This window comes from Sminthopsis crassicaudata, chromosome 6 (assembly GCF_048593235.1).
Source record: "Sminthopsis crassicaudata isolate SCR6 chromosome 6, ASM4859323v1, whole genome shotgun sequence".
Lineage (NCBI taxonomy): Eukaryota > Metazoa > Chordata > Mammalia > Dasyuromorphia > Dasyuridae > Sminthopsis > Sminthopsis crassicaudata.
The window spans coordinates 149,081,236-149,106,501 of NC_133622.1; the positions used below are offsets into that span (position 1 = coordinate 149,081,236).

A 25,266-nucleotide genomic window follows, 5' to 3' on the forward strand; every position below is an offset into this window, starting at 1 on the left:
AATAACAATTTGGCAGCTGTGTGGAAGAGGGATTTGAAAAAAGGAGTTTTTTCAGGAATAACAATTAGGAGACTACTAGGTAAGGTAAAAAGGCCTGGAACCTGAGGATTTGGATATAATATGAATAGAGAGAAGGAGGCAAATATAGAAAGTTGAAGAAAAAGCACTGATAAAGTTTAGCCAGAGAAAGGGGATAAATGAAAATAAGAAGTATAGAATGGTACCTTGGTTATAAATGCAGATGGGTAGGCGGAAATGGAATGAATTTGGGTGAATTTATGATGAATTCTCTTGCAATGTGTTAAGATTTAAAAACCTATGAGAAATCAAAATGGAGCTATAAAATACTTAGTTGGTAATGTGGTATTGGAATGTTGGAGAGAAAGGAGGATTGGATATGTCCATTTAAGAATTATTACTGTAGAGATGATACATGGAAACTGATAGAATCACCAAAAAAAGAAACTGAAGAAAGAAGGCCATAGGGATTCAGAACTATTAAATAGACTCCCACTACAGCCTTCTTCTGATGTTTTGCTATGATGAAGTAACTCTATATTCTCCAAGGTCATACATTTTCTATGAAACTTTAAAGAATCTGATTGAGTACATCTTACTGTCATCTAGAACCCCATTCGCTGTTTGCAGGATCTCATCACAAGAAGGTCAGCTTGCAAGGGGATATTTTTGTAGGCCAAAGCAACCTTTGAAATGCCATGTACTGTACTTGGGCATGAAGGATGCTATAATCAGCATCAATAGGGGGAGGACCCATACCAACTAAGTCATGAATCTCTGCAATACTGAAGTAGAGGCACTAAGTAGACAATTAGTTCCCTCGGTTATGTTTTTAATAACAACATTCATTTTGGATCATTCAATTAGTCAAGACAGTGGAGCCTTTGCCTATGAGCCATAATGTCATTGTCACGAGAAAGAAATAAAGAAATATACTTCCCAATAACTGTTTATCACTGGATAATTACAGGGTACTTGCAACTATTCTCTATATTTCAAGGAGTCCTATTTTTTCCCCCCAGGATTCAGTAGTTCTTTGTTTTAATTTATTTTCCTCTTAAATACCTCCTGCTATTTAAGCAATAATTCCCTCTAAATCAATTGTTAGCAGCAGTTAATGACTGGTTGGTTAATTAATAGCTCAAAGCAAAGCTGAGGGTGTTCCCTGTTCTAACAAACCACCAAAAGTTAACAGTGGTGTTATACCCTATAATCAATGGGTTTCTTACAGCTATACTGCTACATTTTTTAACTGAAAAGGACAATTTGAATTGGAAATAGATGGTATCTTTGAGGAATCAGTCATAAACCAGTATCCAAAGTTTTAAAATTATTTGCCTGACCAAATAGATCCTTATTTCTAAAGAATGCCTCAATGGATAAATGATGTAATATGAGTTTCTACTAGTTAGCAAGTGGATTTAACCACAATGGTTTTCTAGTTTTCCATCTTCAGCTCTCTAGAGCCTGAAGGCTGATTAAAGTGTAATAGATTTCTGAAAACCACATGCCATTTATTGTTCTTACTGTTCACCAATTGTGTTATGAAATACCATTGCTATGGTGATGGAGAGTGATGATGATGATGATGATGATGATGATGTGTGTGTGTGTGTGTGTGTGTGTGTGTGTGTGTGTGAAAGACAGAAAGAAAGAAAAGAACAAATGAAGGAAAGAGAGGGAATGAGGGAGAGAAATTACTCAGTTGTGCACAATACAGCCATTAGTTTACTTATAATAACTCCATTTTCTTACTAATAAAATGAAGTAGCTTTATTAGATGGCCTTTAAGATCCCTTCTAGCCCTAAGATGGCACAATTCTGTACCTTTTATTGCTTAGGAATCATTGTAAGAAATTAGAAGGTAGAAGTCCTCAATTTTATTGTGAACACCTTCAATTAAGTGCCATGTTATAATAAAAAGTCACAGGATCATTTATTTGAAACTGAAATGGAATTTAGAGATCATCTACTTAAATCCCCTCATGTTATAGATGAGAAAACTGAGCCAAGAGAGAAAGTGACACTCAGAACTTAAATCTAGTTTCAGTGCTCTTACCATATAGCCATCTTAAATAACATTTAGCCACATATATCACATTGCTATTTTAAATAATTTAAATCTCAATTTTTCTCATATTACTTTATTATCAATTAAGCAATTAGGATTATAAGAGAGCCTTGAGGACTGGAAAAGCTGTTGTGATTAATTTAATGTCTGATGATTCATGTGTTTCTACATATATGTGAATGAACATGTACTCATCAGGGAAATGAATAAAATAAAAAGAAATCAGACCAGTAATATAACAATTCTCCCCCTCATACAAAGAATATCAGATGAACTGAGCATTAATGTGATCTCTGAAATGCTAAAAGTGCCTGAGGAACATGCATTTGGTGTTCTTCTATGGAGATTTTCAGGAAGGCATGCATAGAAAGTTGTATAGGCTGGGAAAGTGTAAATGGATCACAACTGTTACTACCTCAGATTGCAGAAAAGACCACGGAGCCATTGACTGATTGATTAATTGAAATTCTGAAAGTTCAGGCACATCAAATTCAGTTCAATAAAAATTTGTTAAATACCTGCTATGGGCCAAGAATGGTGATAAGTACTGGGAATACAAATAAGATTTTTAAAAAATGACAGTCCTGCCCTCAAGGGGATATATAGTGCAAGGGCATCTTATTCCATGGAGTTAAAACCAAGTGAGAAAATATGGTGTAATTGTCAAGCATTTTTGTCTCAAAACACCTTTATATTCTTAAAAATAATTGGAGATAACCAAAGAGCTTTTGTTTAGGTATCTGGTTATTTACCATAATAAAACTATAAATAAGTGCCTAAATTGTAAAAACAGTTTTCACCTCTTAAACTCTTTAAAAGGGTCTTAGGGACCCCTAAACTTCACAGAATATATTTTGAGAATAACTTAATGAATAAAGACCTGGGTTCAAGATATACCTTTGAGACAAGCTGGCTGGTGAGCAATTCTCATGGTTGAAGATAATTCTTTAAGATTTATAAGCGGTAGAATAGTTGTTTGATTTCACCACACTAGTGCCATCATAAGTCTGGATAAAAAAAAATGTATATCAAGATTAATATTAAATAGATAGGTCTCTTTTGCAGTCTGTTGCAATGCTACTCACCTCATAACCCATGGCCCTAGAATGAGACAAATATGGAAATTCTAATGGCTTTTCACTATCTTGTCTGTAGGAGTAGCTTCTCTGATTATGAAGCTTTGGTCTCTGAACTGCCTTGGGTCAGAAAATCATTTCTATCCCTTGCCATATTGTCAGGTGATGATCCAATCAGTTTCAGAACTGAGACTGGGTTAAACTTCAGAGCAGCTCATACAAAGTAGGGGTTGACAATCTATTCCCTTATGACTAGCAAGGTTTCTCTTATAAGGATCCCTGTGGTTCTAAGCAAAAGTTCTCTCCTTTACTACTATTTCCAGGCTCTCCATCACTATCCACATCAACCTCATCCTTGGTGAATTCATATCTTAGATAGAAGTCTAGAAGGAATCCTTGTCAAAAATAAGAATATCATAATGTGTCACATAGAGAGGAGGAAAGGGTAAGGGCAAATGGGCTTTTAAACTAAAATAATTCTGTTTTTCTTGAAAGGGATGAAGCCGGATGCTTTGAAAAGGAAATTGCTACTTTTCTTCCAAAAGCAGATACCAGTTGTCATCCCTTGCTTGGGGGGCGGAGGCAGCATTAATCACTTCTCAGTGCTGTACAGGTCACCTGAAGTTATTTGGTTGTTACTCTATTAATTATTCTTTGTAACTAATAGAATTCAGAGCTCCTTCTGGGAAGAAACTGTCTATTTTTCATTTTTGGTGTTTATATCCTTAGAACTTAGCACAATGTCTATATATAGTAGGTACTCAGTAGATGAGAATTCTTTTTAAAAAAATTTAAACATTTTTATTGAAAGTTTTGAGTTCTAAATTCTATCTAACCCTCCCCTCTTCCTTAAATACTAAGCAACTTGACATAGGATTATACATATGTAATTAAATTTTAAAATTCCATGTTAGTCAGTTTTTTTCAAGACAACTCAAAAGAAAAAGAATATTAGAAAGGGGAAAATAGCATGCCTCACTCCATATTTAATCAACATCATTTTTCCACCCTCTGGAGATGCATAGATAGTCCTTTAGGGTTGTCTTGGATCATTGTATTGCTGAGAAAGTGAAGTCATTCACAGTACTTCATTGAACACTATTGCTATCACAGCATTCTTCTGATTCTATTCACTTCACTATGAATCAATTCAAGTAAATATTTCCAGGCTTTTCTAAAATATTCTTGGTTGCTGTTTCTTACAGAAAAATAATATTCTAGTTACAATCATATACTAACAATTGGTTTAGTCATTCCCCTATTGTTGGGCATCTTTTTGATTTGCAATTCCTTTTTTTAACTTTAAAAATCAAATTTTATTCTTTTACCCCACTTAATAGAATTTTATTTTTTAGAATTGTATTTTATAATTTTCAATATTCATTTTTATGAGATTTTAAATTCCAAAATTTTTCCTCCCTTTCTTCCTTCCCTGCTCCCCAAGACAGCAAGCAATGATTTCTTATTTTAACCACCACAAAAATAATTATTATAAATATTTTTATACAAATAGGTCTCCCTTCCTTTTTTTTTTTTTTTTTTTGATATCATTGGGATAAAGACCCAGCAGTGGCATTGCCAGATCAAAGAATTTGGCACAAGTTTTATAGTCATCTGATATATTTTAAATTGCTTTCCAGAATGGTTGAATCTTTTCACAACTACACAAATAAGTGGTCTAGTTTCATCCCCTCTAACTTTTAATATATTCCTTCTTTTATCACATTAGCCCCTTTGAGATGTTTGAGATAAGATATGAGTTATTTTAATTTGCATTTATCTTTTCAATATTGATTTGAAGAATGTTTCTATGTCATTTTTCTATCACTATAGATAATTTTGATTTCTTTGTCTGAAAACTATTTGTTCATATGCTTTGATCATTTATCAATTACAGAAAGATATATTTTTATAAATTTTAATTAGTTCTCTTTGTGTTTGAGAAATGGGTCCTTTATTAGAGATATTTGTTGCAAATCTTTTCTCTCAATTTTCTGCTTTCCTTATAATTCTGCATTAATTTTATTTGTGCAAAATCTTTTAAATTTTATATAATCAAAATTATTTATTTTAGGATTTATTTATTTATATAAATAAATTATTTATTGCAATGTTCTCTATATCTTCTTTGGTATCAAATCCCACATGTATAAATATGACAGATAAATTAATCCAAGCTTCCTTAATTTGCTTATGGTATCACCTTTTATGTTTAAATCATTTACTCTTTCTAACCTTATTTTGATATACAGTGTGAGATATTAGTCTATACCCAATTTTTGTGATAATTTTTTTTCCAATTTTCCCAGCAGTTTTGTCAAATAATGTTTTAGTTCCAAAAGCCTGGATCTTTAAGATTATTGTAGAGTAGATAACTATGGTCTTATATCGTAAGATAATTTGTACCTAATCTATTCCACTGATTCACCACTCTATTTGTTATCCAATATCAGATTATTTTGACAATCACTACTTAAGATACAATTTGAGATCTGGTATGATTAGACCAATTTCTTTCACATTTTCCATCATTGATTCCTTTAATACCTTCAAGCTTTTGATCTTCCAGATGAATTTCATTATTATTTTTTCTAGTTCTATAAAAAATTTCAGCTCTAGTCTTTTAAGTAGAAATTCTTGAGATTGCTTTATTTCATTAAATATCCATTTTCCCCTTGAAAGACTGAATTCAATTTTTGGGGGGGAGGGATGTGTGTGATGATTCTTGGTTGTAATCCTAACTTCTTCACTTTCTATTATATCATATTTTAAGTCCTCTGGTGCTTTATTCTGAAAGATGTCAAATCCTGAGTAATCCTGATTGTAATCCCACCATATTTGATTATTAATGGATTATCCCAGACTTGGATCCTTGCTGTACCCTCCCCCCTGCTGGGAGGTTTCCTGCTGCTGTTTTTGGATCTTTCTTCCTTTCCTCCCCAGTGAGACAGACCTTTCCTGATGAGTTGATACCTGCTTCCCTGCTCCTAGATGAATTCTGAAGTAATTTTCTAGCTGTTTAGATGGAATTTGGAATGACTTCATATGGGTCCTTCCTCACGTTGCCATTCTGGCATCAGAAGACTCAATGGGCATTCTTGAAATGAGTTGGGGCTTCTGTGGAAAGCCCACTTTTTTATAAGGCAAATACTCTGTGAGCTAGAACTAAGACTCAGTGGATTCCTATAAGGTCTTTTTGCTTCTGCTAGAGCTACAGATAGGTTATTCAAGCAGTTGCTATATCATTAACCTGAAGGACCTCTATGGTATCATTAAAGAAGATGTTGCTAAAACATCAATCTAGACATAATTTTCTCCAAGATTTCTAAAACAGCATCCTTTTTAAAAATACTTTTAACTTCATAACACAATTAAAATACATGCATTAAAATAATGAAATTCACAATAAGCAAGAAAACTACAGGGATGATGAATATCTGGAGAGTAAAACAGTATATAGATAAAAATGTCTTTTGAGCTTAACTTTGTTCCAATGTTGATTTTCCTTTGAGAAAACTATCTAAAAATCTCATTAACTTGTGAGAATATTAGGGTGTGGGCTGAGTGTTCCTAATCATACTTTATTCGAATAGCCATGATTTAACCAGTGTTTGTGTACTATTCTTCCTTGGCTGAAATTACAAAGTATTCTGTCTTTTGAATTTCTGGGCCTGAAAATATTCACTCATTAATGGCCAATCTTGAGATGATTCTCTCTCATCTGATATCCAACCTTTGAGTGATGAATCTCTGAATTTAGTGAGGCTGGCCTTTGGATGATAGCCAAACTGACTGTCACTGGAGGAGCTGCCAGAGTCTTTATCCCAGGCATCAGTTGGATCTTGAAGCAGGCTTCTCTAAGAACAGCTATAGCAAACTATTTCTAATTGCATCTGCTTTTTCATACCTTTCTAACATTTGGCAAAGATAATAGTGAGAATGGGGCCATATACACTCTTTATTCAGTTTGGGAATTTGGCCATTTGCAACTTCTGATATCAGTTGCCTCAGGTATTCTCAATGGAAATCCTGACATCTTTAGCATCCCTGAAGTTCCATATTTGTCTCATGTTCACATCATATTTTCCTAAATGTTACTTCCAACCATTAGGATTTACCAAGTCAAAGGAAATGTGAAATAAGCACTCAACCTTGTCTTAAATGATTTTCTGATGGAAAGGTTGGCAGGATTGTTCTCACCAAGCTTACATTCCTCTCTTTGAGGAAGTCCATAGCAGGCTCCAATTGCAATCATATATATTATTTATAGAATAGTACTCTCTATGGAAAATAAGTGTCAGGGAATTTCCTGTCCTACTTCATTTCCCCATATTCAATAAATAGTCATTGAATTTCTCCTCTGTATGTTGCCCCTTTTTTTTCAGTCATAAGATACTACTCTTGGCTCCAAGGGGCTTAGAATTTAGGTTAGGTTATAGGTTATATAGATTATGTGTGTGTGTGTATGTATATAAAATATAGGTTAACTTAGTAAAGAATTAGATGATGAAGGTCTATTGTTCAGATTAATATATGAAATTGTATAGGCAACCTATGGTGTTCAATGATTATCATTTATGATTTTTTTTATCATTTATATATACATACAACATCATTTATACATAAAGTATATATATATATACACCTATACATACATATGTATATTTGAATGTGTTATTATATATGTGATTATATGATTCATATATTGGCATAAAAGTCATATATGTATACTTACATGTATCAATAAAGTATTAAGAGTAGTGCATGTGTATACATATACATATGCACATCTATGCTTTACATACATATGCATGTATATATCTATATCTATATCTATCTGGCTATCTATAAAAATCTGAAGAAGCAATTCTTGTGAAGAAAGCCATCTCCACCAGTTGTTAATCAAGTATCACCCACAGAGAAGGCAAAACTAGAGACAAGAGGAGCTAGGCAAATCCAACCAATAACACTATCTTGACTACCATCACCAAAAACACCCTAGTAGACACAGCCCAAGACCCTAGAGCTAAGAGACATGAGACAGCAATGCTTCTCATTCAGTGCCCTCAGATGTCATCCCAGGAAGCAAAACTCTATGGAGATGGAGTCTGGCAATTGCTCCTGCTAGTGCTACAATCATAGCTTCTGAAGCCCTAGAAAGGAAAGTTCTTTCCACCCAAGTACTGAACAATGGCCAATGGTTCATCATCAGTAACTTATATGATTTTGTCAGTAGAAATGGCATTGAAGAAGCATTAGCATCTGTTTTGCGCCTGTAACCCTAAGGACCATGTAACTTTTTCTTCTGACATGCAACAAAAACCTTCTGTATGTGTTTTCTTTCCCATGAAAAAAGTTCCTCAGCACTTTGTACATACCGTTATAAGAAACAATTTAGTCATTCATTCACATATATGAGGTACATGCATTATTCTATAGATAATATATTCATATATCCCTTTCTGTATGTATATGTGTAGAGAGGGGAAGGAGGAAAAGACAAGGGTAAAGAGAGAGACAGAGACAGAGACACAGAGAGACAAAGACAGACAGACAATGAGACAGAAAGAGAAGAACAGAGAAAGAGAAAGCAAGATAGAGAAGATATATATAGACTTTCCTTAAAAGGCATTTAAATTGTTCTTGAGATTTGATTTGATGAAAAATATTTGCTTTAAATTAAATCCACTAAAATTTGACATTCTTTCCAAAGAAAATAAGAATGCCAGAAATAGCCACAGAAATGGGCACTGTTGTTTTGTCCCAGCTTTATTGAAAAATAAAAGAACACCAACGGAAATGCCCATTCAAAAAGCTTCCCATATCAGCCTGGGTTAATGATTTCTCAGCTCTCAATACATATAGGCATATTTATATTATAGGTATAGATATAGATATAGATAGAAATAGAAAGATACTACTGATGACCTCTAAAGTTTCTCCATCTAGCTTCATATTCTGGAGTTTCTCCAAATAGATAAATAGCAGATAGATTGGCACACATCTATACTTATTATCTATTTATATGTCTCTCTCTCTCTCTCTCTCTCTCTCTCTCTCTATATATATATATATATATATATATATATATAGTCAGTATCTCTACATACACATTTCAAAACATATATGGAGATAGATATGGATATATAGATATATACATATATATGTATCTAGACACATGTCTCTAGTTTTATATATAAGTATATATATACACATATTTATCTCTACATTTATATCCACATATAGCTATATATATATATGGAAATAGAGATGAAGATCTGGATAGAAACATGCAGATACATATACCTGAATTATCTGAAATACCTGAATATCTGTATTTTCATGTATATGAAAAAGATATGGTCATAGTTATAGCAATAGTGATAGCAATAGATACACTTGGAGAGTTGCTTCAAATTTTTTGGATCTAGGATTGAAAAGAAAAGATGGCTGGATTGTCTTTGGCAAATTACAAAATTCTTCTACTAACCTATGGAAGACTGGGAGTTAAGTTGGGAATGGCAAAGTTAGACAAAAACATGATGCAGGAGATGACCTAAAGTGCAAGGATGGGGCCTTCAGGGGAGTAAATTACCTGACAGTCTACTGGTCTCCAGGACTGTTTATAAAGGCCTCTTTACTCCTCAGCTTCTCAGAACTGAGGAAACCTCTAATTCTCTGTGGATTGCTTTCAGTTGTGGTCACTGAGCATGTTTTCTCAGATGGACAAGTAAACAATAAGAAAGCTGTACTCATCATGTTTCTTTCTACTTCTGAATTATCTTCTCGCTTGCACACTTAGACTCTGAATGGTTCATTGAATCAGATTTGATTCTTCTCTGAAAAATGACCTCAAATCTTCTTCCTAAAATGAAAGTCAATCTTTTTAATAACCAATTGTCTTTCAGTGGCATTTTGTATGATAATTAGTTATGTAACCCTACAGTCTCTGAAGATTTAACCATAGGTTTCACTCAAAAGGCAATGGAAAGAAGCATAGTTGATGTGGTAGAGAAAATATCCTAACCCCTTCTCTCCCCCTTCACCCTATAAGAAGTAGGCTTATTTTTCCTTAAAAGGTATTAAAATTATCCTTGAGATTTGATTGGCTCAGGAGATTGAGGCTCAGTACATCGATATATTTCCTTGGTACTCTATGAGTACCAAATAGCCAGGATATAAGTCCCTCTCTGAAAACTCACACAGTAAATTAGTAATATGAACAAAACTGGGGAACTGTCTGACTTAAACAAAGCTTTATCCAGGACACGTATCCATTTCCTTTTCTAAACATCTTGACACTGTTGTGGATAAATGTACCTCTGGATTTAGAATTGGATCTCCAGTGGAAGATTGAACAGGTTATCTGTGGATTCAGTCAGTAGGCAGTGATTGTTGTGATGAACTGATTCCGAATCTATCACCCTTCCAAATAAACTAGACTTCATGTTTTGTTTTGTATAATTAAAGAAATAGGCCAAAAATACAAGTGAAATATATTATTATATCAACTCTCTTCCACCTAACACTTAAGGTTTCTTTTTAACTGAAGCCAGATAAGTCTGCTTTGGGTTTATACATATGATCAATATTTTCACAAGATTCAATTCCATTGAATAAGCATTTATTAAGTGCTTAAATTGAACTGTGGATTCAAAAGCAAAGAAAACAGACTCATCTCTCAAGGAAAAAAAATGCAAAACAATAGGAAAATCCTATACCGGATTACATATACTAATACTCCAGCCAATTGGACTGTCTTTACTTCTCTGGATAAATGTCACGCACGATAGATTTATCTCTAACATAGTGCTAGGCTAGCAGAATGAATACATTTTGCTTTGATCCATACTAATTATTCACACAATTTGGCAAATATTCAAAATATTCTAAAGTAGAAACTTATGCAACAAACCACATATTTCACACATTTTCATTTTCTTTGAAAGAAACAGTTCTAGCTCCCTTTCTAAGTGTTTACACTGCAGCACATTTAAGATGTTTAAACTCCCCTCAAATGCACATTCAACACCTCACTTTCTCCCCTTTAGCATCACTTTTTTGATAAATTCCAGTTTCCAAAAGTGTTGTTGAGAGAAAGAAAAGGAACACAAATGTTTGCACCTGAAAAATTCATTTAAAGATTCATTGAAATTCATAAAAAAAGACTTAGCTCCAGGAACTTTGCAAAGAAAGAAAGCCAGAAAACACCAGACAAAGATGATGAGAAAGTGGAAGGAAGGAAGGAAGGAAGGAAGGAAGGAAGGAAAGAAGGAAGGAAGGAAGGAAGGAAGGAAGGAAGGAAGGAAGGGAGGGAGGGAGGGAGGGAGGGAGGGAGGGAGGGAGGGAGGGAGGGAGGGAGGGAGGGAAGGAGGAAGGAAGGAAGGAAGGAAAGAAGGAAGGAAGGAAGGAAGGAAGGAAGGAAGGAAGGAAGGAAGGAAGGAAGGAAGGAAGGAAGTTAGTGTCTGCTTCAGCCTCTATTCAATCAATATCAATACTTTGGTATGTTTCATCATGAATCTTTTGGGATTGTATAGACAACTGTATATATGAGAATGGCTGAATCATTTATAATTCTTCATGTTATACTATTGCTGTTATTGCTGGTTCTCTTCACTTCACTTTACATCATGTCTGAAATTATTCTGTTTACCATTTCTTATAGCAAATACTATTCCACCACAATCATATGATTGTCCATTCTCTTATTGATGGTCATCTCTTAAATTTCCAATTCTTAGCCAAAAAATTATAAATATTTTTGTAAAAATAAGTCTTTTTCCCTTTTTAAAAAAAATGTTTTTGGGGGGATATAGATCTAACAGTGGTATTGCTAGCTCAAAGAATATGTACCATTTTATTTGGTGATATCATTACAATAACAATAATTAGTATTAATATAGAACTTTAATATTTGCAAGATTGCTAACACATTATTTCATTTGAACCTCACAAAAAACTTGAGGTAAGTAATATGATATTATTTCACCCATTTTACAATTGTGGAACAGAAAATAGAAGGTTAGTGACCTGGGGTCATATAGTTGATGAACATCAAGAGGCAAATTGGAACTCATGTCTTTCTGACTCTAACTCCAGCTCTCTCTCTATTGTGCCATCTTCCTGCCTTATCTGGATATCTGAGAATCTCAGTGAAGTCACTGAACTGCTCTAAACTTCAATTTCATTATCTGGAAAAACAGGAGATTTAAATGAGAGCTTCAAGCATCTTTCTAGCAAGATGAAGACAGAGAAAGATAATTCTTTCTTTAGCATGTCAGCAAAGTACGGGATGGCACTATCCCTGTTAAGCATTCTTTAAAATGTCAAATTCAAAGTTATTAAATAATACTGATGTTTATAAATAGATCAAACAAGTGATTGAGAGATTTCAATTTTTTTTTCTACTGACTAGGTTCTCAAGCAGAAAATTCAAGGTGCATTCTTATTTCCTAATCTACTAAATAGCCAAAGTTAGAATATTACTAATTGTAAAGCTGTCATAGTGCTCCCCAAACTGCCCATATGGTAAGGAAAAGCATCTGCCTCCCAGTTTTTTCAGAAGAAAGCCTATTGCTGGAAATGAAAATGAGACATCACTTTCAGAGTTTCACTTGGTTTGTAAGGAAATGACTTCCTCCAGAAGGTCAGCTGCTTCATGTGGTGACTGAAGGCAATGCTAAATGGCCACTATCTAAGAAGCCCTCAGCAGTTGCCTTCATGGCATTCTCAGTCTCCCACTGAAGACATGTGATCAGATTAAAACATTAGAGCTCCTTTGGCTAGAGCTAAGTCTAATTCTATGTTCAATATAGTATATAATGAAATGTTTGACCTACAGAAATATTAAATAAGAATACAAATTAGGCTAGTTATCAGAATTAACTTTTAAGAAATTCAATTTTCTCCACTCTTATTCCTACATAGTTCATTCTAGCAATTTTTTTTGCTTTGTTTTCTTTAATAGTAATATTTTCCTGATATATTACTTTATTTATTTATTTAAAATGTTTCTCCGGTTATATTCAAAACAATTTTTTCCTTTTTTTTTTCATTTTTGTGTTCTAGATTTTCTTCTTTATTCCCAGCCACAATTAAGAAACCATATGTGAAGTTATGCAAGACATTTCCATAAGTAAGGTTGTGAAAGAAAACAGAGATTTTCCATCCTAATGAAAATGAAAACCCTCAAATAAAAAGTAAAATTAAGTTTTCAACAAAAGAGAAATAGAGATAGAAAGAGAGAATGCTTCATTCTGTAGTCAGACACAATCAGCTCTTTCTCTGGGTATGGATAAGATTTTTCATCACAAGTCCTTCATAATAGTCATGGATGATTGCACTACTGAGAATAACAGTCATTTACAGCCAGTCATCCCAGAACATTGCTATTACTTTGTATTCAGTACATTTCACTGTGCTTGAGTTCATGGAAGACTTGACAGTTTTTTTTTTTCTCTGAGAATCTCCTGCTTATCATTTTTCACAGAACAATAATATTTCATCACAAACATATACCAGTTTATTGAGCCATCCACCAATCAATGGACATCTCCTCAATTTTTCACTTTTTTTGCCTTGAATATTTTTATATGTATAAGTCATTTTCCTTTTTAAAAAATCTCTTTTGGTATTCATGTTTAGTACTGGAGTTGTTAAGTCAAAGGATGTGCATGAATTTGTAGCTCTTTGAGTACAGATCATAACTTCTGATCATTTATCAATTGGGGCATGATTTTTATTTTTTATAAATTTACTAAGTTTACTCCATGTTTCAGAAATGAAACCTTATCAGAGAAACTTGCTTCAAAATTATTTTTTGCTATTGCTAACTATTCTCCCCTTCCATTTATTCTTTCTCTCCTTTCACCCTGTTCCTTCTCAAAAGTGTTTTGGTACAGACCACTCTCTTCCCCAATATGCTCTCTCTTCTACCCTTCCCATAATCCATTGCCCTTCCACTTTCCTGCAGGGTAAGATATATTTCTATACCCATATTGTGTATGTATTTTATCTCCTCTTTGAGCCAATTCTGATGAGTAAGCTTTATTCACTCATCTCCTCTCTTTCTTCCCCTCCATTGTAAAAGTTTTCTTTCCTTTTTTTTAAATGGCAGCTGATTTGCATCATTCCACTTCTTTCTTTCTATTTCTCTTATTACATTCTTCTCTCACCCCTTAATTCATCATTTTTATAAAGATATCAAATTTTCCATTCAGCTCTTGTCTTTTCATCACAAATGCTTAAAAAAAATCTTCTATTTCATTGAATATCCACCTTTTCTTCTAAAGGATTATACTCAATTTTGTTGGGTAGGTGATTCTTGGTTGAAATCCCAGGTCCACTGCTCTCTGGAATATCACATCAAGCCCTCTGGTCCTTTATTGTAGAAGATTGTTGGGAACCTGGATCTCTTAGAATCAGCCGGAGTCAGGATAAGCAAAAGTCTTTATTCTAGGTCTTTTGCAGTGGGGGTCAGGGGATTAGATCTAGCAATCTCCACACCTCCTTCCTCTCTCTCCACTGCCAAGAGAATGCCTCAATTTCCTCCTCCTACTCCATCCACTCATGTCACTTCCCCTTCTTTGTCCATACCCACCAATCAAGTCAGCACAGAATAGTTGGGGAGGGTCATCCTTCAAACATGTTAATAGAGAATTGTCCAATTGGCAATTAGTCTCACGTGCTCCATTATCCAAGTGCATTTGCTCAGTTCTAGCCCTTTACAGAAGATGCTAATTATATTTGAATTGTTTCTCTCTGGATGCTAGCAAGATTTCTCCTTAATCTGGAAGTTCCAGAATTTAGTTATAATACTCCTGGGAGTTTTCATTTTGGGATATCTTTCAGGAGGTGATTGGTGGATTCTTTCAATTACTATTATGTCCTCTAGTTCTAGAATATCAGGACAGTTTTCTTTTTTTTTTTTTTTTTTTTTATTTAACAACTTAAACAGTTTAATTATTTCTATATATTAACAATAAATTACAGCAGGAAGAGATAGAAACAGAAATTCCACTTAAAATAATTTAAAACCTTACAAAATACTTAGAAGTCTACTTTCTTTTTTTTTTTTTTATTATATATATATATATATTTTATAATATTATCCCTTGTATTCATTTTTCCAATTTACCCCCCCTCCCTCTATTCCCTCCCCCCGACGACAGGCAATACATACATTTTACATGTGTTTATAGTCTAGGTACAATACATGTGTGCGAATTCATTTTCTTGTTGCACAATAAACATTAGAATCCGAAGGTACATGCAACCTGGGCAGACAGATATTAGTGCTAACAATTTCATTCCCCTCCCAGTGTTTCTTCTCTGGGTGCAGCTACCTCTAGGACAGTTTTCTTTAATAATTTTTTGAAAAATAATTTCCAGCCACTTTTGATCATGACTTTCAGGTATACCAAAAATTTTTAAAAATATTTCTCTTGGATCTATTTTCCAAGTCAATTGTTTTTCCAATAAGATATTTCCATTTTTTTCACTTTTTTTTGCTTCATTATATCTTGATTTCTCATTAAATCATTGGCTTCCATTTGCACAATTCTAATTTTTAAGAATTTATTTTCTTCAGTGAGCTTTTATATCTTCTTTCCCATTTGACTAATTTTGCTTTTTAAGGTATTCTTCTCCTCATTAGGTTTTTGTATATCCTTTTGCATCACTCTCAAGTCTTTCCCTAATTTTCCCATATCTCTCTTACTTGATTTTAAAAATCCCTTCTGAACTCTTTCATAACATGAGACCAATTCTTATTTTTCTTGGAGGCTTTGGATATAAGAACTTTTACTTTACTATCATCTTCTGAGTGTGTGTTTTGATCCTTCTTGTCACCATAATTTTAAATGGTCAGAACTTTTTCTGTTATCTGCCCATTTTCCTAGCCTATTATTTGGTTTTTAACTCTTTGTTAAAATAAGGCTCGGCTTCCAGGGTGGAGTATGCACTGTCCCAAGTTTCAGGGGTTTTGTATAGTGATTTTCAGAGATCCTTTTAGGAATCTCACCACAAGTCCTCCTTCTGCCCTGCAACTGTTGGGAGAGTCCCTATCTCACTTAGCTGTAAGAGCTAGTGTGCTATAAAGCAAGAGAGTGCTGCTTTGCTGATGCCAGGGCTGAGTTTGGGGCCTGGCTGTACTGGGCCAACCTGTGCTGGGACTGCATGATGAACTCCTACCCTGGTTCCATAGACCTTTTCTGTTGAGCCTCTAAGAAGCTTCTAAAATGTTCTACTTTGTCTTTTGGGGTGTTAGGATGCTCTAAAATTTGTTTAAAGTCATTATGTAAAGGAATTTGGAGCCTTTGGGATAGAGATTAGTCACATTCCTGCTTTACTCCACTATGTTGGCTCTGCCTTCCCTGACATATCATTTTAAGCAAAAGGAAGAAGATCTTTTGATCAAACTGGATATGAAGGAAGAAAAATGGTTAAAAATGGTTAAATGGTTATAATGGTTAAAAAAAGTCCTATAGATTGTATTTATTACATATAAACAAGATAAGTATGGAAGAAATTTCACTAGTTCTATAGGAAACTATAACCAGAACTATAGGAAATCATTCCGAAGGCTCGAGTAAGATAGATATAGGAGATACAAGAGATTGGGTATAGGGAATATATCATTCTTGCTAGAGGTTATCACATATTCATTTGTTTATCAATCCATTCATCCATTTATTCATTTACCCCTTAATTCATTTAAAAAATAAATAAATGAAGTATTTAATCAATAGGAAGGAAGGAAGGAAGGAAGGAAGGAAGGAAGGAAGGAAGGAAGGAAGGAAGGAAGGAAGGGAAGGAGGAAGGAAGGAAGGAAGGAGAGAGAGAAGGAGAGAGAGAGAGAAGGAGGGAAGGAGGAAGAATCTATTTAGTATTTAAGTGGTTCAGATAAAAATATAAGCAAAAAAGAGACAGTTCCTGTCCTGAAGAACCTTATATTCTAATGAAGAAACACAATACACACACAAACACACACACACACACACACACTCACACACAACACAAGGAAGACTTAAGAAACAGGAGAAGAGACATATTTAACAAGGAGACACAGTTTTGAAATACAGAAGTTAGGATTAGCACCAAAAATAGAATGGATACAGATTTACCTGGGCCCTTACACAGAAATGGAAACTCTAGGAAGAACTGACTTTGAGGGAATTTCCAAGATGAGCCAGCAATCGAGAAGATACTGTTTTGAAGTATAAAAATCAGATACAGAGAATTTATTTCAAGCCAGGTGCTATGCTCAATATTAGAGATATCAATAATAAGGAATTTGAAAACTGGAACTGTCTTTTTCTTATTAAAGCTTTTTAATTTTCAAAATATGTGCATAGATAATATTTCAACATTAACCCTTGTAAAACCTTATGTTCCAATTTTCCCCCTCCTCCACACCCCATCCCCTAGGTAGCAAGTAATCTAATATATGTTAAATATGGTAAAAATATATGTTAAATCCAATATATGCATACATATTTAACAATTATCATGCTGCACAAGAAAAATCAAATCAAAAAGGAAAGAAAAGAGAAACAAAATAAAATGCAAGCAAACAACAACAAAAAAATAAATATACTATATAAAAAATAACAAAAAAAAATAAATATACTATATAAAAATACTATATTGTGATCTGCACTCAGTTTCCATAGTCCTCTCTCTGAGTGTAGAAGGCTTTCATCACAAGATCATTGGAACTGATCTGAATCATCTCATTGTTGAAAAGTTGCTTTACCTTTTAAGAGGGAGAAATAAAACATAGAGGGGAGTAGTGGCCAAGAAAGGATGTTTCAATTTGGAAGTTCACTGGGAGGACAAATAGATCAATAGGACAATCAATTGAGATGCTCTTTCTAGACACAATGGGTTTTAGATATTCATATAGCAGCTAGAAATATGTCAAAAAAAATTGGTGGGAGTAAAGCATGGTCATATAGGGGGCTGTTTATATATGGTGTTTTCTTACCATTCAGAATTGAGTACCTTCTATGTTGATACTCTGTGCTGGTATTGAGGGAGAATCCATAAAACTAAGAGATATATAGTCTGTACTCTTACGAGTTTATGATATTGATGCCGACAAAAGATAAATCATGATGCTTGAGGTTTCCCTGGAGCATTTTGCATCCTTTCTTCTTTCTGTCCATGGAATTTGCATCAAAGGAATAAGGCTAACCATGAAACATTCATATTCTTTTTAAATTTTAGAAAATAGGTGACAACCCAGAATTGTGAGGACAAATTCCATACATATTTTATATATCTCTATGCCCAGGATGGTTAATATAGGTTGAAAAGGGGTAGGAAATGGAAAAAAGTTTAAAAAGCCTTGGGTTAAAGGATAGAGGTAATGATTGGTAAATATAGGTATGGTAGGAACAATATCCTAATTCATGATCCCCTGAAAACTAGAAATTTTTTCCTTCTTAAAAGGTATTGGGAACATCCCCTAAACTTTCTTTGTTAGGTATGGAGGAAAGGGAAGAAGCAATTATTAAGTGAATGATCTTGCCAGATTCTTCCAACAATCTGTGTTTTGAGTGCTATTATTAACTCTATTTTACAAATGGAGAAACTGAGACAGTCAAAAAGGGTCACTTTCCTTCAATCATACAACTAATAAGTGTTGAGTCGATTGAGAGTTCTTCATAGTCAGTGTACTCATAACTTCAATATCATTAGTGACCTATGGGCTTTGACTGTTAGGTAGGGGTTGTAGATTTCATCCATTATATATAAGATGTGTAGAGATGGAAGGGCAATTAGTACAAGGATAACTGCTGGTATAATAGTTCAAATAGTTTCAACCTCTTGGACATCTATAGTGCTAGTGTGGCTTATCTTTGTTGTAAGCATAAGAATAAGAATGTATAGAACTAATGAGCTAATTAAAAAGACAATTATTGGGGCAGCTAGGTGGCACAGTGGATAGAGCACCAGCCCTGAATTCAGGAGGACCCGAGTCTCAGACACTTAACACTTCCTAGCTGTGTGACCCTGGGCAAGTCACTTAACCCTAGCCTAAAAAAAAAAAAAAAAAAGACAATTATTAGTGTATGATCATGGAAGTATATCAGTTGTATAGGATAAGGCATGAGACCATATTTGGACTCAAGTCTTCCTTACTCAAGGGACAGAGCTATTTCCATTGTACCATCCAGCTGTCTAAAGGACTAAAAGCTTAGGCTGTTAACTTAGCTTACCAGTCTCCAGAATACCAAATAGCTACAAGATGCTTCAGAAGAATGAAATACTTAGTTTGTGGATCAGGATGGGTCACTCAGGCTCAGAACTTTATTCAGCTGAATCAAATGAAGGATTTTCAAAGCCTATACTTGTTCAATAGGCTTCTCCCACTATGACTAAAAGTAAAGATCTTTTTTATTTACTACTGAATGATGTGCATGTATTTCTTTTTTTTCCCCCAAGATCAATTCTAAATAATCAAGGGATTGGTTTGAGTCAAGCCCAACCCAGAACGGTGTGATTCCCTCTTGGATTAGTTATTTTCTAGATAGATCCACAGTGTTTGGGTTGATCTGAGTCAAAGAAAATAGATAAATTGCTAATTCAGACCCTTACTTCCTCTTTAAGGTTATTATAATAACCTCTAACTAGATGTTCATGGAGGCCTAACACCTCTGGTGCAAAAATTCACTGAACTTTTTTCAGGCTATTTATCCACCTTTGATGTCCATTTTTCATCCAACTCTCAAAAAAAAAAAAAAAAGTGTATCTCTAACAAACAGCCGCAGTCCAGAAAAAAAAAAAAAATCATCTTAGCAGACAAGCTAAATCAGGTTTAGAGTAACAGAGTAATAGACAGGCCTTAAACCCCTCAATGAGGTAGGAAGATATATTCTACCCCAAATACACAAAGAATTCCTCTGTTGGAATAGGCGGATGAAAATAATTTGCTCCAATAGCCTGTAGAGTGCTTTGAGAATGACCCACTGCATCCTGGGCTATCATCAGTCATTCTGACTTTTGTCTTACCACTGGACTCTGATGACTCTGGAAGAGAGAGTGGGGCTGACAACTTTGTGCATCTCTGCCTCATTTAAATTCAATCCATGCCCAAGTCGAGACATCACCTTCTGATGTCATTGGTCCTCTTCAATACCTTAGTCCCTTCCCTTTCTAACCAGATCCACATAAACACCAATGGATATTCCTAAAACACATTTTGTCTATTCTTTTCCTTCAGTGGCTCCTTAATACTGCTAAGATAAAATGCAAAACTTTTAGCCTGGCATTTAGAATCCTCTACATATCAAAAAAGTGACACAAGGTATATAGTATCAGATTTATTTGTATGGAAAATCCAAGTTTGAATTGTGGTTCAGCCATTTTGTGATCTTGGGCCAATTATTCAATCTTTCTGGGCCTCTGTTTTTTTATTTAAAGATGAGCAAGGTTGTAATAAATGTCCTTGAAGTACCTTTCATCTATAAAGCTATATATAATCCTTCATTCATTTTCTATTTCTTTCCAGCAGGTTTACCAGTTGTTCCTAGTTTAAAACATTCTATCATCAACATCTATATTTTTACACAAGTGATCTCTCATATCAGGGATGCATAACTTCCTCATACTCACCTCTTAGAATCCCTACTTTACTTCAAAGGCCAGTTATGGGCTGCCTACTACAATGATCCTTCTTGATCTCTTCTGTTTTAAGGCTTTCTTCCTTTTGAAATAATGTATATCTAATTTGTACATCTGCTTTGCATTTACTTAGTTACTTGCATGTTGTAATTCCACTTCTCTCACTTCACAATACAAAGTTAGCCCATTGAAGGCCCCAAAATCTCTTTTTTTGTTCTTTATATCACTAGCACCTGACATATAGGTACATAACTAAAGTCAACTGAATTGAAATCAATCAAACTGAATTGAAGTAAATAAATGTAAAATTAACATCACTTTAGTCACACTGATGAGTACTGAAGACTTGGATATCTCATGACCTTCTCACCACCAACACTGCATTCTGTTTGCCTAAATGCAATAAAACTTCATGGAAGCATCCTTACAACAAATATTAGCATTTAATAAAGTATTTATTTGATTGTAAGGAGAAAAGATAGACAGGATATGAAAATGATAGAAGTAATGCATGGTTGAGTAGTGGACTAATCCTAGACTTATCTTGTCCAAACTGATTATTTGTATTCAATAGAAATAGAAGCTACAAGGCAAAAATATTATCAAAAGAATTAAAGTCAACAAATTAAGTCACTTCCCTAAAATGGAACCATTTCTTGTTAACTTGGAAGGTAAGTTTAGCCAACATACAATTAACAATAATGGAGCAGAAAAGAAGTAGGGAGCTTTCAGAGATTTGGTGTACAGCACTGCATTTGCCCATCTGGGTCAGAACACTTTCAAATATCAAGATTGGTTTGATAAAAATGATGGGGAAATTAAGAAGCTGATAAATGAAAAATGAGAACTCAACATGGTTTAACAGCTGGGTAGTTCATCTATCTCTAATAATATAGCATTCAATTCCATGAAAAAATAAATTACAATCAAACTTAGAGAGATGTAGAATCCTTTGCTCAGTAAGAATGCAGATGCATTCTCCAACTGATAAATGGTCAAAGGATATGAACAGACAATTTTCAGATGATGAAATTGAAACTATTTTCACTCATATGAAAGAGTGTTCCAAATCACTATGGATCAGAGAAATGCAAATTAAGACAACTCTGAGATACCACTAAAGTACCTGCCAGATTGATTAAGATGACAGGAAAAAAAATAATGATGAATGTTGGAGGGGATGTGGGAAAACTGGGACACTGATTGTTGGTGGAGTTGTGAAAGAATCCAACCCTTCTGGAGAGCAATATGGAATTATGCCCAAAAAGTTACCAAAATGTGCATACCCTCTGATCCAGCAGTGCTACTACTGGGCTTATATCCCAAGGAAATACTAAGGAAAGGAAAGGGACCTGTATATACCAAAATGTTGGTGGCAGCCCTTTTTGTAGTGGCTAGAAACTGGAAAATGAATGGATGCCCATCAGTTGGAGAATGGTTGGGTAAATTATGGTATATGAATGTTATAGAATATTATTATTCTGTAAGAAATGACCCACAGGATGAATACAGAGAGGCTTGGAGAGAATTACATCAACTGATGCTGAGTGAAATGAGCAGAACCAGAAGATCATTATACACTTCAACAACAGTACTATATGAGGATGCATTCTGATGGAAGTGGATATCTTCAACATAGAGAAGAGCTTATCCAATTCCAATTGACCAATGATGGACAGAATCAGCTACACCCAGAGAAGAAACACTGGGAAATTAGTGTAAACTGTTTGCATTTTTTGTTTTTCTTCCCAGGTTATTTTTACCTTCTGAATCCAATTCTTCCTTTGCAACAACAACAACAACAACAACAACAACAAATTTCAGTTCTGCACATATATATTGTATCTAGGATATACTATAACATATTTAATATGTATGGGAATGCCTGCCATCTAGGGGAGGGGGTGGAGGGAAGGAGGGGAAAATTCGGAACAGAAGGGAGTACAAGGAATAATGCTGTAAAAAATTACTTATGCATATATATTGTCAAAAATGTTATAATTATTAAGTTAATAAAAAAAGAATGCAGATGAAATTCAGTTTTATGCTGATAATAATAATCTAAAACATTTTTTATGATGCACTGAAGGCTATTCATGTACCAAAGACTTATGGTGTATCTCAATTACTCAGTGCTGATGGAGCCATATTGAATAATGATAAGGACATGATTCTAGAGAGATGGGCTGAATGCTTCCATAGCATTCTCAACAGATCATCATGAATCAATGCTGAAGGTATGGACCATTGAAATCAATCACTTCCCAGCTGAAGTTCCAACTGAAGAAGAGGTTTTTAATGCCATTAGTTTACTTTTGTGTGGCAAAGCAATGGACCCTTCACTTCATAAATCTCAGCTGGAATAGAATCAACACCAGGTACTGAGAAAGGGGATAAGGAGGGACAAGAAAAAGAATAGCATAATCTGGGGATAATAAAATGGCAGGAAATACAGAATTAGCCATTTTAATCGTAAATATGAATGGGATGAACTTTCCCATAAAGTCGAGGTGGATAGCAGACTGGATCAAAAGTCAGAACCCTACAATATGTTGTATACAGGAAACACATTTAAAGCAGGGAGATATATACAGAGTAAAGGCAAAAGTCTGGAACAGAATCTATTATATTTCAGGTATAGTAAAAAAAAAAAAAAAAAAAGCAGGGATAGCCATCTTTATCTCAGATCAAGCAAAAGCAAAAATTGATCTAATTAAAAAAGGTAAGGAAGCAAACTATATTTTGCTAAAGGGTAGCATAGACAATGAAGCAATATCAACACTAAACATATATGTATCAAGTGGTATAGCATCTAACTTCCTAAAGGAGAAGTTAAGAGAGTTGCAAGAAGAAATAGACAGCAAAACTATAATAGTGGGAGATCTCAACTTTGCACTCTCAGAATTAGATAAATCAAACCACAAAACAAATAAGAAAGAAATTAAAGAGTTAAATAGAATATTAGAAAAATTAGGTATGATAGATCTTTGCAGAAAACTGAATGGTGACAGAAAGGAGTATACTTTCTTCTCAGCAGTTAATGGAACCTATACAAAAATTGACCATATATTAGGACATAAAAATTTCAAAATTAAATACAGGAAAGCAGAAATAGTAAATGCTTTCTTTTCAGATCGCAATGCAATAAAAACTACATTCAACAGCATGTTAGGGGTAAATAGATCAAAAAGTAACTGGAAACTAAATAATTTCATCTTAAAGAATGATTGGAGGAAACAGCAAATTATAGATACAATTAATAATTTCACTCAAGATAATGAAAACAATGAGACATCATACCAAAATTTGTGGGATGCAGCTAAAGTAGTAATAAGGGGAAATTTTATAACTTTAGAGGCTTACTTGAATAAAATAGAGAAAGAGAAGATCAATGAATTGGGCTTTCAAATTAAAAAGCTAGAAAAAGATCAAATTAAAAACCCCTAATCAAATACTAAACTTGAAATTCTAAAATTAAAAGGAGAAATTAATAATATTGAAAGTAAAAAAAATAACTATTGAATTAACAAATAAAACTAAGAGCTGGTTTTATGAAAAAAGCAATAGATAAACCTTTGGTAAATCTGATTAGAAAAAGGAAAGAGGAAAATCAAATTGTTAGTCTTAAAAATAAAAAGGGAGAACTTTCCACCAATGAAGAGGAAATTAGAGCAATAATGAGTTACTTTGCCCAACTTTATACCAATAAATTTGATTACCTAAGTGAAATGGATGACTACCTCCAAAAATATAGACTTCCCAGATTAACAGAGGAGGAAGTAAATTGCTTAAATAGTCCCATTTCAGAAAAAGAAATAGAACAAGCCATTAATCAGCTACCTAAGAAAAAAATCCCCAGGACCAGATGGATTTACATGTGAATTCTATCAAACATTTAAAGAACAATTAGCCCCAATGCTATATAAACTACTTGAAAAAAATAGGGAATGAAGGAGTCCTACCAAATTCCTTTTATGACACAGACATGGTACTAATACCTAAACCAGGTAGGTTGAAAACAGAGAAAGAAAATTATAGACCAATATCCCTAATGAATATTGATGCTAAAATCTTAAATAAGATATTAGCAAAAAGACTACAGAAAATCATCTCCAGAATAACACACCATGATCAAGTAGGATTTATACCAGGAATGCAGGGCTGGCTCAATATTAAGAAAACTATTAGTATAACTGACCATATTAATAGCCAAATTAACAAAAAACCATGTGATCATCTCAATAAATATAGAAAAAGCATTTGATAAAATCCAACATCCATTACTATTAAAAACACTTGAGAGTATAGGAATAAATGGACTTTTCCTTAAAATAATCAGTAGCATCTATTTAAAACCATTAGTAAGCATCATATGTAATGGGGATAACCTAGAACCATTCCTAATAAGATCAGGAGTGAAACAAGGTTGTCCACTATCACCATTACTATTCAATATTGTATTAGAAATGCTAG

General features: G+C 33.9%; 1 long non-coding RNA gene across 1 annotated transcript in view; it reads right to left on the bottom strand.

Annotated features, from left to right (window-relative positions):
- Nucleotides 1-25,266, bottom strand: part of LOC141545759 (uncharacterized) — a 183,705-nt gene that overhangs the window by 35,556 nt on the left and 122,883 nt on the right. Inside the window, exon 2 of the long non-coding RNA XR_012483133.1 lies at nucleotides 2,987-3,096. This is a non-coding gene — a long non-coding RNA (uncharacterized LOC141545759). The remainder of the gene's footprint in view (nucleotides 1-2,986; nucleotides 3,097-25,266) is intronic.